General features: G+C 46.5%; 1 protein-coding gene and 2 pseudogenes across 1 annotated transcript in view; 2 read left to right on the plus strand and 1 right to left on the minus strand.

The window, feature by feature from the left end:
* Positions 1-767: 767 nt before the first annotated feature.
* LOC115640484 lies at positions 768-4,518 on the plus strand (annotated as a pseudogene).
* LOC115640486 (probable G-protein coupled receptor 33) overlaps positions 2,104-15,668 on the plus strand; it is a 28,796-nt gene continuing 15,231 nt past the window's right edge. The window contains exon 1 of the mRNA XM_030543278.1: positions 2,104-2,188. The gene's annotated coding sequence lies outside the window, so the exon portion shown is untranslated. The remainder of the gene's footprint in view (positions 2,189-15,668) is intronic.
* LOC115640422 lies at positions 12,797-15,665 on the minus strand (annotated as a pseudogene).

A 15,668-nucleotide genomic window follows, 5' to 3' on the forward strand; every position in this document is an offset into this window, starting at 1 on the left:
TGCCGGCAATGCTCCTACTAATACAGCCTAATATGCCGTTAGTCTTCTTCCCAACAAGGGCACGCTGCTGACTCATATCGCTGTAATCTCAGGTCCTTTTCTGCAGAACTGCCGCTTATCCAGTTGGTCTCCAGCCTGCAGCGGTGGATTGGATTCTTCCGTCCTAGCGAGTTTTCTATCCACCTTATAGTTCATTCATCCAGCCCATACTTCTTTAACTTGCTGGCAAGAATACTGCGGGAGACAGTACCAAAAGCTTTCCTAAAGTCAAGATATATCATGTCCACCACTTTCTCCATACCCGCAGAGCCAGTTATCTCAGTAGATCTCAAAGAACTTTGCCAAGGAGGTCAGTAGCCGTCTCCTGGATTTTACAAATGGGGAAACTGAGGCACAGACTGCAGAAATGACTTGGCCCAGAGCACTCAGTCTGCCAGTACCAAGGCCTCCTGAGACCTGGTGAAGGTCTCTATCTACCCAGACTCCTTAGACATTAAGGTCTCATGTGCATGTACTGTCTTTTTCCTCTCTCTTTATACAGTGCTAGCAAGGTGGGGCTAGTGGCCATGACTCCACCTCCCACTAGATTCAAGCCCTGGATCTGGCAGCAGAGTGGGGGCTAGTTTTAAAGGAATATCTGTTTCTTAGGTGGTGGCTCTGTTAAGACAGTGCCCAAATGTTCATTTCCATATATGGTTTGCAGCTATTCTATTTAGAGAGCAAGCGGGGGTGGAGAATGTAGCAGACACAGAGTTAAGGGAGTGAACTCAACACACAGGACAGTACCGAGGCAGGGACAGACAAACACACATCATCCGAGTCTCTGCACTGGGTATGTTTCCACCACTTGCTGCCCAGGTGAGCCTGACCTTGTTGGATTTGAAGGGGAACTTCCCTGTTAAGGCCATCTAGAAACCACAGCAATTTGCTATTGAAAAGGCAAACTAGTTGGACTCCCTGCCACTGGGTATCTGTAGGGTTGGCCTGTGAGACTCCCTGCCACTGGGTATCAGTGGGGTTGGCCTGTGAGACTCTCTGCCACTGGGTATCAGTGGGGTTGGCCTGTGAAACTCCCTGCCACTGGGTATCAGTGGGGTTGGCCTGTGAGACTCTCTGCCACTGGGTAGCACTAGGGTTAACATGGGGGACTCAGTAGACAGAGGTAGCTGGTGAGATCTGTAATGTGGGTGAATTTTCGCTCTTGTTTCATGTTAATCAGATGAGGTGTTCCCCATTTGAAGAGTCTAAGAAACAGGATCCCATGTCCCTCCCAGTGCCCAGGAACCTTGCCTCCCACCCCTCCACCATTCTTTAACCATTAGGCCTTTCTACAGAGCTAATAAGGCCGTGAGGAGGGAAATCCTGGAGAGAGGCAAAATACTAAAGGTCCCTGGTGCAGAGCTGGCAGCACGGGGGAGAAAGGAGGGCAGAGAAGCAGCTCGGAGGATTGTGGCTTCCTATGTTACAATGAGGATGAGAAGGACCCTGCAGACTCTCACATGTCAGGGTGTAGCACCAATTCCTGTGACTGGCAGATAAGCACAAGAGATGGGGTGGGGGAGGGGTGGTTTTGTCTTCCTTGTAGCAGTGAGTTCCACCAGCACCAGCTCCTGCATGCTAGGAGTCAACAGCACAGATCCTCACCTAACTGAGTAGGTCTGATCCCCTGCTCTGGGGCCAGATTAGAGCTGGCCACCCTAGAGGGGAAAGGCCCCATGGCTCATTCCCTGTTCCCCTGAGCCAGCCAGACGTCGAGATCACAGCTACGTGGTATTCTCTGCACAGCTGTATATTTGATCTACTAAAGTGTCTCCTTCCCCACTCCTCCCACGTCTGCTATCCCTCTTGTCCTCCCCTACTGCTCACAGCTTTATCCTGTAGCAGTGAGTTCCCAGCTATAGCCTAGTTTCTGACAATATCCAGCCTGGATATTCTGGAGGATGAGAGGGTGCCCAGCAATGTCCTTTCTAACGTTACCTCCCTAACCCACTCTGGTATTTCTCCCTTCTTCTCTTCCACTGTCCCTTTTCGCCGCTACTGCCATCCCTTTAATGTCTCTTCTCAGGGTACCATGGAACAAGATATCATGACACTCACACCAACCACAGTGGCAAATTCCAGCAAGACCACAGAGACCATGAAGATCCCTCACCTGACCTCTGCTGTGTTGCTTTTTATCACCTTCCTGGTGGGTGTGATGGGGAATGGGCTGTATCTGTGGGTGTTGGGACTGAAGATGAAGAGGACAGTGACCACACTCTGGTTCCTCCACCTGGTCTTCTTCTACCTGCCCTTCACCCTGCTGATCCCCTTCTTCGCTGTCTATGTCCTCCTGGATTTCCACTGGGTCTTCGGCATGGCCATGTGCAAGCTTCTCAATGCCTTCGGTTCCATGGACATGTTCTCCTCTATCTTCCTTCTCACACTCATCAGTCTGGACCGCTACATCCTCACTCACCATCCCATTTGGTCCCGGAATCACCGCACTGTGCCACAGGCTGGGAAGCTGGTTGTGGGTGTGTGGCTGGCTACTTCGGTCTCAGCACTCCCTACTTGGCTTTCCAGGAGACCCATGATGTGGACGGGGGCAAGATTGCCTGCATCAATAATTACAATATCTCTGGAGACTGGAATGGAGCCAAGACGCAAGACCTGGGCAGATGGGTCCACCTGGCCATGTTTGTGGTCCGGTTCCTGCTGGGCTTCCTGCTGCCGTTCTGCATCATCACAGGATGCTATGTCAGTGTGGGGATGAAGATGAAGGAGAAGAAGCTGGTGTGGGCTGGGAAGCCCTTCAAAGTCATGGTGGCCGCGATGGTTTCCTTCTTCCTGGGCTGGCTGCCCTACCATCTCTACCACGGCTTGAAGCTCTACAAGAAGGAGATGCCAGAGTCAGTGACGGGTGCCCTTTTGGTCATTTACACCTTCACTTCCTGCTTCAATGCCTCCTTCTCTCCCATCCTTTACCTTTTTGTGGGGGAGAAGTTCTGGCAGGTCTTCAGGACGTCTCTTCTCACTCTGGTCAAAGCAGCTTTGGCTGATGATCTTGGCATCAGTGCCCCCAAGTCTAATGGAAGACATGGGTCAGAAGTCGAGAACACAAAAGAAGAGATCATCTGAAAGTACCCAGACTTAGGGAAAGTTGAACATTTGGCATCTCCTTTCTTCCTAGATTCCTGCTGGTTCTGAAACCTAATGGGTTCCAGGTATCTCAATGTTTGTAAACCCCACAGTGTCCCTGGGTTCTAAGTTCCCTGCTGTCTCCAGAATCCCATACATTCTAGATCTCTCAATTTTTTGAATGTGAATGGGCATCAATGTCACACTGATAGCCAGCTCCAAAATCTGTTTTCTTTTAGGTCTATCTATATGTTTTAACCTAATTGACTCTCTTGGATTCTGCATCTCTAGCTGGCTCTGGAAGCTCATTTACTGTAACCCTCTGTGTGGTCAAATTCTAAGTCTATTGAGTCTAGGCTCCTAACTGGATCTAGAACATCACCGGGTTCTAGAGTGTTTTCAAAACACATAGAATCCAGCAGGTTCCAGATTGTTTGCTAAAACTTTCATCTTGAGTCTAGATTTCCAAATGGTTTTAAAAAGTTATAGTATATTATAGAGGAATCTGTGTATTATAATAGAGATATCTAGCTCTTCTCTAGTGATTGTCATCAGTGCATCTCAAAGAGCTTTACCAAGGAGGTCAGTAGCAGTCTTCCATTTTTATACAAATGGGGAAATTGAGGCACAGAGTGGGGAAGTGATTTGGCCAAGGTCACCCAGCAGACTAGTGGTAGAACTGGAACAAATGTAGGCCTCCTATATCCCAGCTGAGGTAATAATAATTTCCAGGTTTTCCTTGAACTATGTAGTTTCTGTAAGGTTTGTGTGACAGTTCTGACATAATTTACAAACACCGTGTGATCCAATCACTGGGATATTTCATGCAGGGAGGCTATGGCTTAGTTTAAGAGTGTCCGGTAAGGAAAACAAGCTAGTGGAATAAAGAGCTGCTCCAGAGAAACCACCTGCCCATGAACTCTTCAGGGTGGTGAAAAGGGAAAGTCCAAGCTAATAAGAGTGATGCTATAGGAAATATGGGTGATCGTTTATAATATTATGGATACGAAATTGCAATGAAACATACCAGATATGCCATGTAAGCTATGAGTGGAAAAGTTATCATTTGATAAATATATGTGTATGAATCCTCTTTGTATCATGAGTTGTAAATGTGTGGTACATTGATATATCAAACCTGTGCTGTGTATCTGGGTGACACCTCCAGATAGATTGCGTCAGCACTATCCAGCCTGTTGGATGGCCTATCAAGAACTGACTGGTAGTGTTGTATTTTGGGTAAGATCCAACCCAGTATTGATCTGGGAATGTGACTGGCCCCTTCTTGATAAGAAGAACATTTTGTGTAATGATTAGAATTTAAAGTGACTTCTCAATTTACTGGACCTATTTACTGATTGGGATTTCAATAAAGGAGGCTATGGGGTTTCTTTTTCATTCTTGGCTTCTTCATGACCAGTTTGGTGGATCTGGAGCACAGCTTCTGACTGGTTGCTCTCCTTTTTGCAACCCACCCTGACCTTTGTACCTCTGGTCACAGGTCACAGTAACTCTGAAGATCTCACCTGCCAGCTCCAGCTAAGTTACAAAACCTTGGCCACGGCTGGGGTCCAGCACATCCAAAAGATGATAAACTGTTAGAAAGAGCCTTCTTGGTCTATTCTCCATCACTGCAATTTTTAAAGCAGGGCTGGATGGTATTTCTACCAAGTCTGCTCTAGTTCAACTAGCGACTAATTCAGAGATGTTCTGCAGCAGGTCAGACTAGGGTACCACCATGCTGTTTCTGGCCTTGGAATCTCTGATTCCATCCAGAGGTTAGGCAGATGTTGTTGTTGTCACCTGAACCCACTGGAGTATTTGAGAAAGCCAGGCCTGTGTGGGCCACCACCCCAGGAGGAGGGTTGTAGGTAAGTTAGACATGCACCTAGATTTTATAAAAGGGGCTTTTTCCACTGCTACTGTTCAGACGAAACAAGACTGCCAAACCTGACAGATACCACCTCTCGCTGATTCAGGATTCAGTAGGATCTCATGGATTCTAGGAATCCTGGCCATTTTTTAATCTCTTGGGTCCCAGGCCTGTCAGTGTTTTGAATGTGATCTGATCTGACATAGGCTAGATTTAGACATCATGTTTTCCAAGCCACTTTACCTTTCAAAAGCTAATCGGATCCTATGCATTCGAGATATTGGGCTGTGTAGCGATGCAGACTCACCCCGTGGCACCTCCTGATGGTCGTCTCAGGGAATTAATTCTACAGCTTCTGGAGTGCCCTCTGCAGGCCAGTGTCCCACTACTGCTTGGCCCCCGTGTCCCTCCCAGACCCGGTGCCCCGTTATTTGGGGTGCTGCCCCCTGGCAGGACCCTTTTTCTCAGGGCCTCCACTCTCTGGGAAGCGCCCAACCCTCTAATCCCTACCTTGCCTCAGTCGTGGGCTACTGCCAGTCACCAACTGATCATGGGGCGACTGCAGTATAAGCCACTCATCATCGGCAAGGTTGGGTTTGGACCTGCTGCCTCTGCCTACCCATGGGCTACCCTCTGCTAGGCCGCAGCCTGGGGCTTTCCAAGCTGGAGCTCCCCAACTCCTCTGCCTTTCCGCAGTCCTGCTCCACTCAGGTCCCTGCAGCCAGGTCCATCTCCCTCTACAGCTAGAGAGAAACTACTGAACTCCTGGCTCCCAGCATCTTGAATAGGGCCGGCTGAGGCCTGATTGGGCCATGGCCCAGCTGTGGCTGCTTCCCCAATCAGCCTATTAGCTGCTTTCCCTACCACAGCCCTCTCCTAGGGCTGTTTTAAGCCCTTCAGGCCAGGAGCAGAGCAACCTCCTCACTACAGGCTGGTTCTTGAACCTCTTGGGTTCTAGGTCTGCCAAGATTTTAAAATCCAAATCGATCCTATGTGGTCTGGTGCATCCTGGTTTCCAACCTCATATATGACGTCCTAGACCACATATGACCAGTTTGGGTTTTAAAATTTTTTGTCAGAGCAAGAACCCAATAAGTCCAAGAATCATTCAAATGTCTAGAACTCGTGGGGTACTATTGTGTTTTTAAATGTGTGTGTAAAATATATACACACACACACAATAGTACCACATTAGTTCTATATATTTGGCTAGTTCTTAAACCTCTTGTGTTCTAGGTATGACAATGTCTTGAAACCCAATCAGATCTGACATGGTCTAGTATGTGAAGGGTTCCAAGCACATGGAATCATGTACTGACTTGAGACACTTTCCAAGATGCCTAATGTTCACAAAAGATTCAGCTCCTTCTTCTGGAAAATCAGGCCTCTTTAATGGTGGTCAGCTGGGAAACCCCCCAAAATAGAAGCATAACAAATAATAACCTATTATTTTGGAATATTAAGCCTGTAAGGCAGTAGGGCATGGAACGAACAGGCCAGATCGTCAGCCAGTGTAAATCAGTGTAGAGCTGTTAACTCCACTTCAGAGTTCTTGGGCTCTTCTCTTGCTGCTGGGAGATTAGTGAGGTATAACAGGTTAGTGGTGGGGGATGGGGTTAGGAGCCAGGGCTTCTGGGTTCAAACCCCACCTCTGTGAGGAAATGGTGTTTAGCAGTTACAGTAGACTTAGTGACACCAAAACATTTAATAAACTAGTGCCAAATTTTCCAAATTGTTTCGCTCAACCACCAAAAAGCTGAAAATTTCAATAGAAAAAATTTCCATTTTCTTATTTGAAACAGATTTTCTTAAAATTCTTTAATTTTTTTTAGTCATTTAAAATGCATAAAAAAAAAGCTCAGAAAAAAAAAACATTTTGTTTGGACTGAAACAATCTCCCCCTCCACACCCCCATACACAAACACACCTTTTCGTTAGCTAATAATAATTTGGACTCGTTCCAAATGAGTCCCCTGTGCCACCTTGGTTGTTCAGAACAACCAGAGACCAAAAGAATCGATTATTGGCACATGATAATACTTTGGAGTCATTCCAAATGATTCCCCGCCCAACCTCGTTTTTTCAGAAGAACCAGAGTCCCAAAGAATTAGTGATTGGCACAGGACTTACATGCCATCTGTGGTCCCAACTGAGTCCCATTGTGGCTGAAGACACCAGGTCAAAGGTAATAATAGGGATGAGAACTCAAATATCTCCATGTTTAGATCAAAAGAGCACTGGCTGTGTCTCTAAGTCCCCACGTCAGTTCAACGTGTTACCCTCAATTTCCAGTGGAAGCCGTATCCACAGAGGTGTGAACTGCTATTAACACAGGTGTGAACAGCTGGAGGAGTGGACTCACTTTTACAGTATGGCCACACTGGCCCTTGGTCCCGTTACGTAGCTGAGCTCAGGGGCCATCCGGGCTCAACATTTCCCAAAGTTCAGCCTCTTTGCTATTTCCCCTAACTCTGCAGTGAGAACATTATAACCATCTGAAAATGTTCAATCAGCACATGTGTGTATGTGCGGGGGGGGTCTGTATTGCGGAAACCTCTGGACCAAATGATTCCAAATTTGCATCACAACCTGTCATAACATATTCCCAGATTTGGACCTTAGCGTCCAAAATATAGGTGTTAGCATGAAAACCTGCAAGCTTAGTTACCAGCTTGGACCTGGTAAAGCTGCCACCACCCAAAAAATTAGAGTGTTTTGGGGCACTCTGGTCCTCCCAACAACCTTCCCTGGGGACCCCAAGACCCAAATTCCTTGAGTCTCACAACAAAGGGGAATAAACCATTTCCCTTCCCCCCTCCAGGTGTTCCCTCTCTGGGTTCCTGGAGAGATACACAGAAGCAAGCTCCATGAATCTAAACAGAGGGATTCCACCCTCCCTATTTCCAGTCCTGGAAATAGGTACCGAGAGAGAAAGCCAAGCTCCACCCCCCCACCCCACTCCTTCATCCAGAGGGAATGCAAAGTCAGGCTAGTAAATCTAACACACAGATATCCCCCTGACTTCTTCCTCCCACCAATTCCCTGGTGAGTTACAGACTCAATTCCCTGGAGTTCCCCACTAAAGAAAAACTCCAACAGGTCTTAAAAAGAAAGCTTTATGTAAAAAGAAAGAAAAAATACATTAAAATGGTCTCTCTGTATTAAGGTGACAAATACAGGGTCAATTGCTTAAAAGAAATATGAATAAACAGCCTTATCCACAAAGAATACAATTTAACACATTCCAGCAACTACACACGTGTAAATACAAAAAAACAAACCTATGGTCTTCCTATCTTTGTACTTAAAACTTGGAAACAGAAGATTAGAAAAGCAGGAGGCAGAAAAATCCTCTCATAGCCAAGAGAGTACAGGCAGAAGACAAGAACAAAGAACTCACACACAAACTTCCCTCCACCCAGATTTGAAAAAGTCTTGTTTCCTGATTGGTCCTCTGGTCAGGTGTTTCAGGTTACTCCTTTCCCGGTGAAAGAGACATTAACCCTTAGCTATCTGTTTATGACACAACCCCCCCCCACCTCTATTGCTCAGTGCCGGTTTTCAAGAGAGTTGCCCCCCGCACGGGGGCATCGGTGCAATGTGTGAATATTAACAGCAGCTCATCACCAGGGGGCTGCATCTCATGAAGTCCTTGATCAGACAACTCCCCTTGGCTCCTGCAGACTCCAGCACAGCCCGTGTGGCTTCATGCCATGTTCCAATTCAATGTGAGTCTGCAAGTGGTTTTCAGAGTGGTGTAAAAAAAATTAAAAACTGCTTAGATCTCCAGCCCTTGGCCCTTTTTACAAGAGTCTTGTGCCATTAATCTCCAAGGAACACTCCTTCCAGAGCTGGGTCCTTCCTGAGATGCACAATGTGATGAGTGGCTCCCATTAGGATGCCACCAGATGTGCTCAGATACCACTGAGCCTGCCTGTTATGCCAGCCTGGGCACCTTTTTTACCTGTCTTGCTGAGCCAAGATATTAAGCTTCCTGCAGCACACACACAGGCAGGGCCACACCAAACTGTAAAACAAAACAGACACTGAGATCAGTTCTGGGAAGGTTCATCTTAAGGGACTTGCTCCAGTACTCAGGTGTCCACCTTCCTTGGAGTGCAGACCCAAAGGTATATTATGATATCAGCCTCCTCCCTCAATGTGGAGGAAGGTATGCACAGGCTCTTTCTCCCCCCCTCCCCCCCAACACACACATTTCAGTTATGAATTGTACACACAGGGTTATATTATAAACAAGAAATAAGTTTATTAACTACAAAAGGTGAATTTCAAGTGAATATAAGAGACAACAGACAGAACAAAGCAGATTACTGAGCGAATAAAACAAAGTACGCAAGCTACGTTTAATATACTTAAGAAACAGGTTACAAAATAAAATTTCTTATCCTAAACGTTATTTTTGGCCAGTTGCAAAGTTTCTGTGGTTCAGAGTTTCAGTTATATTTCTTTTCAGACTGGACTCCTATCTCCTATCCTTCCCTTTAGGTGGCTTTAGCAGTATCTCTGCTTGGGCAGACAGGCAGTTTAGAGGAGGTGTCACATTTGTCATCCTCCAAACCCTTAAATAGGATTTGCATAAGACAGAAATCCTTTCTTTCCCAAACTTGATCCCTACTTCTCTTCCAGTGGAAAGTTACAAGAAGTCCCATGCAATGTTTAATAAAAGGTGACAAGGCCACCTGACTTACTGGTGTCACAGTTATGTCCCCGGATTCCTCCCTGGAGGGAGAGAGATTAGTATCTTCATTTTCTTGTTGTTCTTTCCTTATGGCTTATCACATTTGACAGCCCATCATCTTTCCAATACACACCCAGTTGCAATGGTTACATAGTCCATATTCCTTACTTTAGATGCAGAAATGATACATGCATACAAATTGGATAATCACATTCAGTAAATTATAACCTTTCCAATTATATCTTACAAGACCCATCTTGCATAAAATACATCTCAGTTATTTCATACCATATCATAAGAATATTTCCATAAGGAATACGGTGTGCAATGTCACACACCGTTCTAGAAGGTCCTGTTTCCATTACCTTTACCGTCAGGATGGAGAATCTTCTCTCTTTCTGCAATGCCTGCAAGAGGGGGTTTAGGCTCTGGGCTGTATTTCTAAAAAACATGATTGACCAAGAACTCTGGAGATTCTGGAACCAGTTGGATACCTAGAACCCATGGGATGCTACTGGGTTTTCAAACATGCAGGAGCTTGGAAACCATGAGTTTGTAGACCACAATAGTCTTCACATTTGTAGACCACATTGGTCTTCACATTTAAAAACACTGAAAAAACAGGCATATACTAGAACTTCTGGGATCCTATTGGGTTTTCAGATGTACAGAGGGTTAGAAAAAAATGAGATCCTAAACCACTCAGGATCTGAATGAGTTTTTAGACATTGGCAGATCTAGAACCCAATAGGTTCCAGAACCAATGGTACAGCGATAATTCATGGGAACCTATTGGGTTTTTAAACATATAGAGGGTGGAAACAATGCTGTTCCAGCCCACATCATATCTGATGCTGTTTCAAAACATTGATGGGCCTAGAACCCAAGAGGTACTAAAACCATTGGTATAACTAGTACTCATGGGAAACTCTTTGGTTTTTAACATATAGGGGTTAGAAACCATGAGGTTCTAGACTACATAATGTTTGATAATATTCCAAAACATTGACAGACCTAGAATTTAAGAGATTCACAAACCATCCAGAATTCCTAGAACCCATGAGACCCTATTGAATATTGAAACATTGAGAGGTAATGTATATCATGCTTGTAAGATTAACTGCACCTCTGTCCTGAGAGTGCAACCTGCCAGGTGTCAGGCCTTGTGCTTTTAACCTTTCCCAGGGGGACTCTGGCAGTTCTCCCACACTTAATCTGAGCCCTGGCTCATAGCACCCTGTGGATTAAGTGGCTTACACTACAGGTCTGACTTCCAGAGTCTGAACAATGGGAAGCCAGCTTTAACCAAAGTCTTGCTTCCATCTGAACATGAGCAATGAAACATTTAGAGAAACAAGGTTTTAAAAGAACAAAGGGGCTACACTCATGTCTAACTCTGCTACAGCCTTCCACCCTCCCTGGTAGCCTATGCAGGCCTGGCTTCGTCAGACACCTGAGTGGGCCCTAGGTGACAACTAGTGGAGCACCCCAACAATGTCTGCCTGACCTCTGGATAGATTGAAATTTCAAGGCTAGAAGTAACAGGATGGTCCTCTGTTCTGACCTCATGCAGAACGTCCCTGAATTTGTCCCTGGTTGAACTAGAGTAGATCTCTTAGAAAACCACTCAGTCCTGCCTTAAAAATCGTCAGTGATAGAGATTCCAACAGGGAGAATCTTTTCAAGTCTTTATTGTCCATTGGATCTGCTAGCCCCCAGCCTTGGCCAAATTTTTGTAACTTGTCTGGAGCTGACAGGTGGGATCTTCATAGTTATTTTGATGCTTCCTCTTCACCATCCTGAAGTGTTCACAGGAAGGTGGTTTCTCTGGAGCTGCTCTTTGTTCTGCCGGCTTGTTTTCCTTATTGGCCACTCTTAAACTAAATCAGATCCTCCACATGCTAAATATCCCAGTGATCGAGTCACACAGTAGTTGCAAAGTATTTCAGAGCCATCTCACAAACTTTACAGAATCTATGTCATTCAAGGAACACACGGGAATGATTATTACTAATTATAAATTATTTCAGGTAGTTCTGGGAGCCGCAGTCCTGACCCAACACCCCGCTATGCTAGGTGCTATACAAACAGAGTAAAAAAACAGTCCAGGTCCCAGACAGCTCACAGTCTAAGGGGATGCAGTGGATAGAGACCTGGGCTGGGATGCAGGAGACCTGGGTTTGTTCCTGGTTCTTCTACTGGAGGGACCAAAGGTTCTACTGAGTGATCTTGGCCAAGTCATTTCCCCACTGTGTGCCTCAGTTTACTCAGTTTATTTCAGGTAGTGCTGGGAGCCCGAGTCCTGGCCCAGGGCCCCGCTATGCAAGGCACTGTACAAATACAGAGCAAAAAAGAGTTCCTGTACAAGAGAGCTCACTTTCTAGGGAGGTAGGATAGATAGAGAGCTGGACTGGGTCTCAGGAGGCCTTGGTACTATTCCTGGCTCTGCCACTGACCATCTGGGTGACCTTGGCCAAGTCACTTCTGCACTCAGTGCCTCAGTTTGCCCATTTGTATTAACCAGGAGATTGCTATTTACCTCCTTGAGATCTTCTGAGGACAAGCACTAGAGAAGAGTTAGATATTGCTGTTATAATACACAGATTCTTCTATAATACACTATGCCAAATGGATTTCAAACCATTTGGAAATTTAGAACCCCCATAAGATTTTTAGATCCAGCAAAGAATCTGGAACCTGTTTGGATTCTATATGGCTTAAAAACACTCTAGCATCCACTGGGGTCCTAGCACCAATCAGGAATCTGGAACTCATGGACCCTACTGAGTGTGAACACATTGAAAGACTTAAAATGAAGATTCCAGAGCCAGCCAGTGACACAGAACCCATGAGAATCAGTTAGGTTAGAACACATTGAAATTCTGGAGTCAGCTAGTGATCTGGAACCCTTAAACACCCATTGAGTTTCATAACATTGAAAGACCAAGAAGAAATTAGGTTCTAGAGCCAATGATCTAGAATAATTAAAGACCAGTTGATTTTGAAAAGACTATGAGATCTAGAACAAATGGGATTCTGCAGATGACAAGGAATTGGGAATCCCAAGGACACTTATCTGTTTATAAACATTGAGATACCAGGAACCCATCACGTTTTAGTTCAATCAGGGATGATGGGACAGGTGGAATGACAAGTTTCAAATGCTCTCTTACTCTAGGCACTTTCAGGACATATCCAGTTCTGGTCCTTCAACTTCTGTCCCTTTTTGTTCTGCTGGACTTAAGTGCTTCGCTGCCGAGATCATCAACAAAAGCTGCCTTGACCAGAGTGATGACGGACACCCTGAGCACCTGCCAGAACCTCTCCCCCACAAAAATGTAGAGAACAGGGCTGCAGCAAGTGTTTAAACAAGTCAAGAGGGTGTAAATAAGCAGGAAGGCGCTTGTGACCAACACCGGCACTGCGTTCTTGTAGAGCAGCAGGACATGATAGAGGCAATAGGGCATCCAGCAGATGAAGAATGACACCACTGCAGTCATCATGACTTTGAAAGGCTTCCCACACCGCACTAGTCCCCTCTTCATGTCCAGCCCATCCAGCCTTGGCATCCCAAGCTGGTGCCGAGGGGTAGCAGGGAGCCCAGCAGGAACTGCATTCTGAACAGAATGGACGGAGAAGTGTCCTCCAGGCCTGCACTTGGCTCCATCCCCCTCTTTGTAGAAGGTGTAACTATTGGTTCATGCAAGTCTGCCCCCTCCATCTCCAGGAGCTCCCAGAAACCCAGTTAGAGAGTGCTGAGAGTGAAGACGACAAGATATACTACTTTCAACAGCTTCCTCTCCTGAGTCACAGTAGGGTGATGCTGGGACCAGATGGGGCATCAGGGGAGAGTGCAGCAGTCCAGGCTGGTGAGGGTGAGGAGGAAGACGGCAGAGAACATGCCCAGGGAGAGGCACTCATTTGAGGAGTTCATACATGCCCATCCGGAAGACCCAGCAGAAACCGAGGCAGATGTAGACACAAACAGAGTTATAAAGCAGGAGGTGAGAAGGTAGGTGAGGACCAGATGGAAGGACAAAAGGGAGGTCATCATCTCCCTCATTTTCAGCCCCAGAACCCACAGGCTGAGCCAACAGCCAGCAACCCCAGCAGGGGACGCCACATGAAGCTGCCGCTTGACTTCCCTTCAAACCCAGCTGAGGGTTCGCCCCTTTCGCTGCTGGGCTGGCTGGGAAGATGTAGGGGCTGTGAGGGGTCAGGCTGGCTGGGAAGGTTGAGAAGCCATGAAGGGTACTGTGACGAGTTGGATCATAGAAACCCCCTTGGGAGCTGCCAGCTGGTGTGCCTAGACTACCTCTGCTCCTGTTTTCCCTGCCAGCTCGGGACCCTAGCACCCTGTCTTGCTGAGCCAGACACATCCGTCTGCTCCAACACAGACCCAGGGTGTGAATTACTTGCCCAAAAGCTGCAGGTTTACCTGAAAGCAGCTAACAGAAGTGTGCTTGTCTCTAACACTCAGATGCCCAACTCCCAATGGGGTCTAAACCCCAAATAAATCAGTTTTACCCTGTATAAAGCGTATACAGGGTAAACTCATAAATTGTTCACCCTCTATAGCACTGATACAGAGACATGCACAGTTGTTTGCTCCCCCGGGTATTAATACGTATTCTGGGTTAATTAATACGTAAAAAGTGATTTTATTAAATACAGAAAGTAGAATTTAACTGGTTCCAGTAGTAACAGATGGAACAAAATAAGTCACCAAGCAAAATAAAATAAAACACGCAAATCTATGTTTAATCAAAGTGAACACAGATAATCTCACCCTTAAAGATGCTTCAGTAAGTTTTTTCCTCAGACTGGACACCTTCCAGACCTGGGCACAATCCTTCCCCCTGGTACAGCTCTTGTTCCAGCTCAGGTGCTAGCTAGGGGATTCCTCATATTGGCTCACCCCTTTGTTCTGTTCCACCCCCTTATATATCTTTTGCGTAAGGCGGGAATCCTTTGTCCCTCTCTGGGTCCCCACCCCCTCCTTCTCAATGGAAAAGCACCAGGTTAAAGATGGATTCCAGTTCAGGTGACATGATCACATGTCACTGCAAGACTTCATTGACCACTTGCCAGCACATAGGTATACAGAGAGACTCACAGGTAAAACACCCGTCTGCAGTCAGTTGTCCTGGTTAATGGGAGTCATCAAGATTCCAAACCACCATTAATGGCTCACACTTTGCATAATTACAATAGGCCCTCAGAGTTATATTTCGTATTTCTAGTTTCAGATACAAGAGTGACACATTTACACAAATAGGACGACCACACTCAGTAGATTATAAGCTTTGCAGTGATACCTTACAATAGACCTTTTGCATGAAGCATATTCCAGTTACATTATATTCACTTATTATTAAATTTTTATAAAACCATATAGACTGCACAATGTCACAAGTGGGCCGGCTGGAAAGGCAGAGGGGCCGTGAGGGGCTGGGCTGGCCAGGAAGGTGGAGGTGCTGTGAGGGGCAGGGCTGGCTGAGAAGGTGAAGGGGCCTTGAGGTGCTGGGCCGGCCGGGAAGGTGGAGAAGCCAGGCTGGCTGGGAAGGCAGAGAGGCCATGATGTGTCGGGTTCACTGGGAAGGCAGAGGGGCTGTGATGGGCTGGGCTGGTTGGGAAGTCAAAGGGGTAGTCAGGGGCTGGTCCAGCTGGGAATTGGAGGGGCTATGGGGAGCTGCACTGACTGGGAAGGTGGAGGCGCCGACAGGGCAGGGATGGTTGGAAAAGCAGATGGGCTGTGAGCCCCTAAGGGGGTGTGGGAAGAACATAAAGGGGATTGGAGAAGAGAGAGACAGAAGTGTGGAGCCCTTGCACTGACAATCCCTGCATTTCATTCTCCTCCCTGCACAACCCGGCAAGTCCCCCAGCCTGATACAGGGAAAACCAGGAGTTCTGGCTCCCAACACTCATGCCCCCTGTTCTATCTCACTGGACCCCATCCTCTCCTTGAGCCATGGA

This window comes from Gopherus evgoodei, unplaced genomic scaffold (assembly GCF_007399415.2).
Source record: "Gopherus evgoodei ecotype Sinaloan lineage unplaced genomic scaffold, rGopEvg1_v1.p scaffold_31_arrow_ctg1, whole genome shotgun sequence".
Classification (NCBI taxonomy): domain Eukaryota; kingdom Metazoa; phylum Chordata; order Testudines; family Testudinidae; genus Gopherus; species Gopherus evgoodei.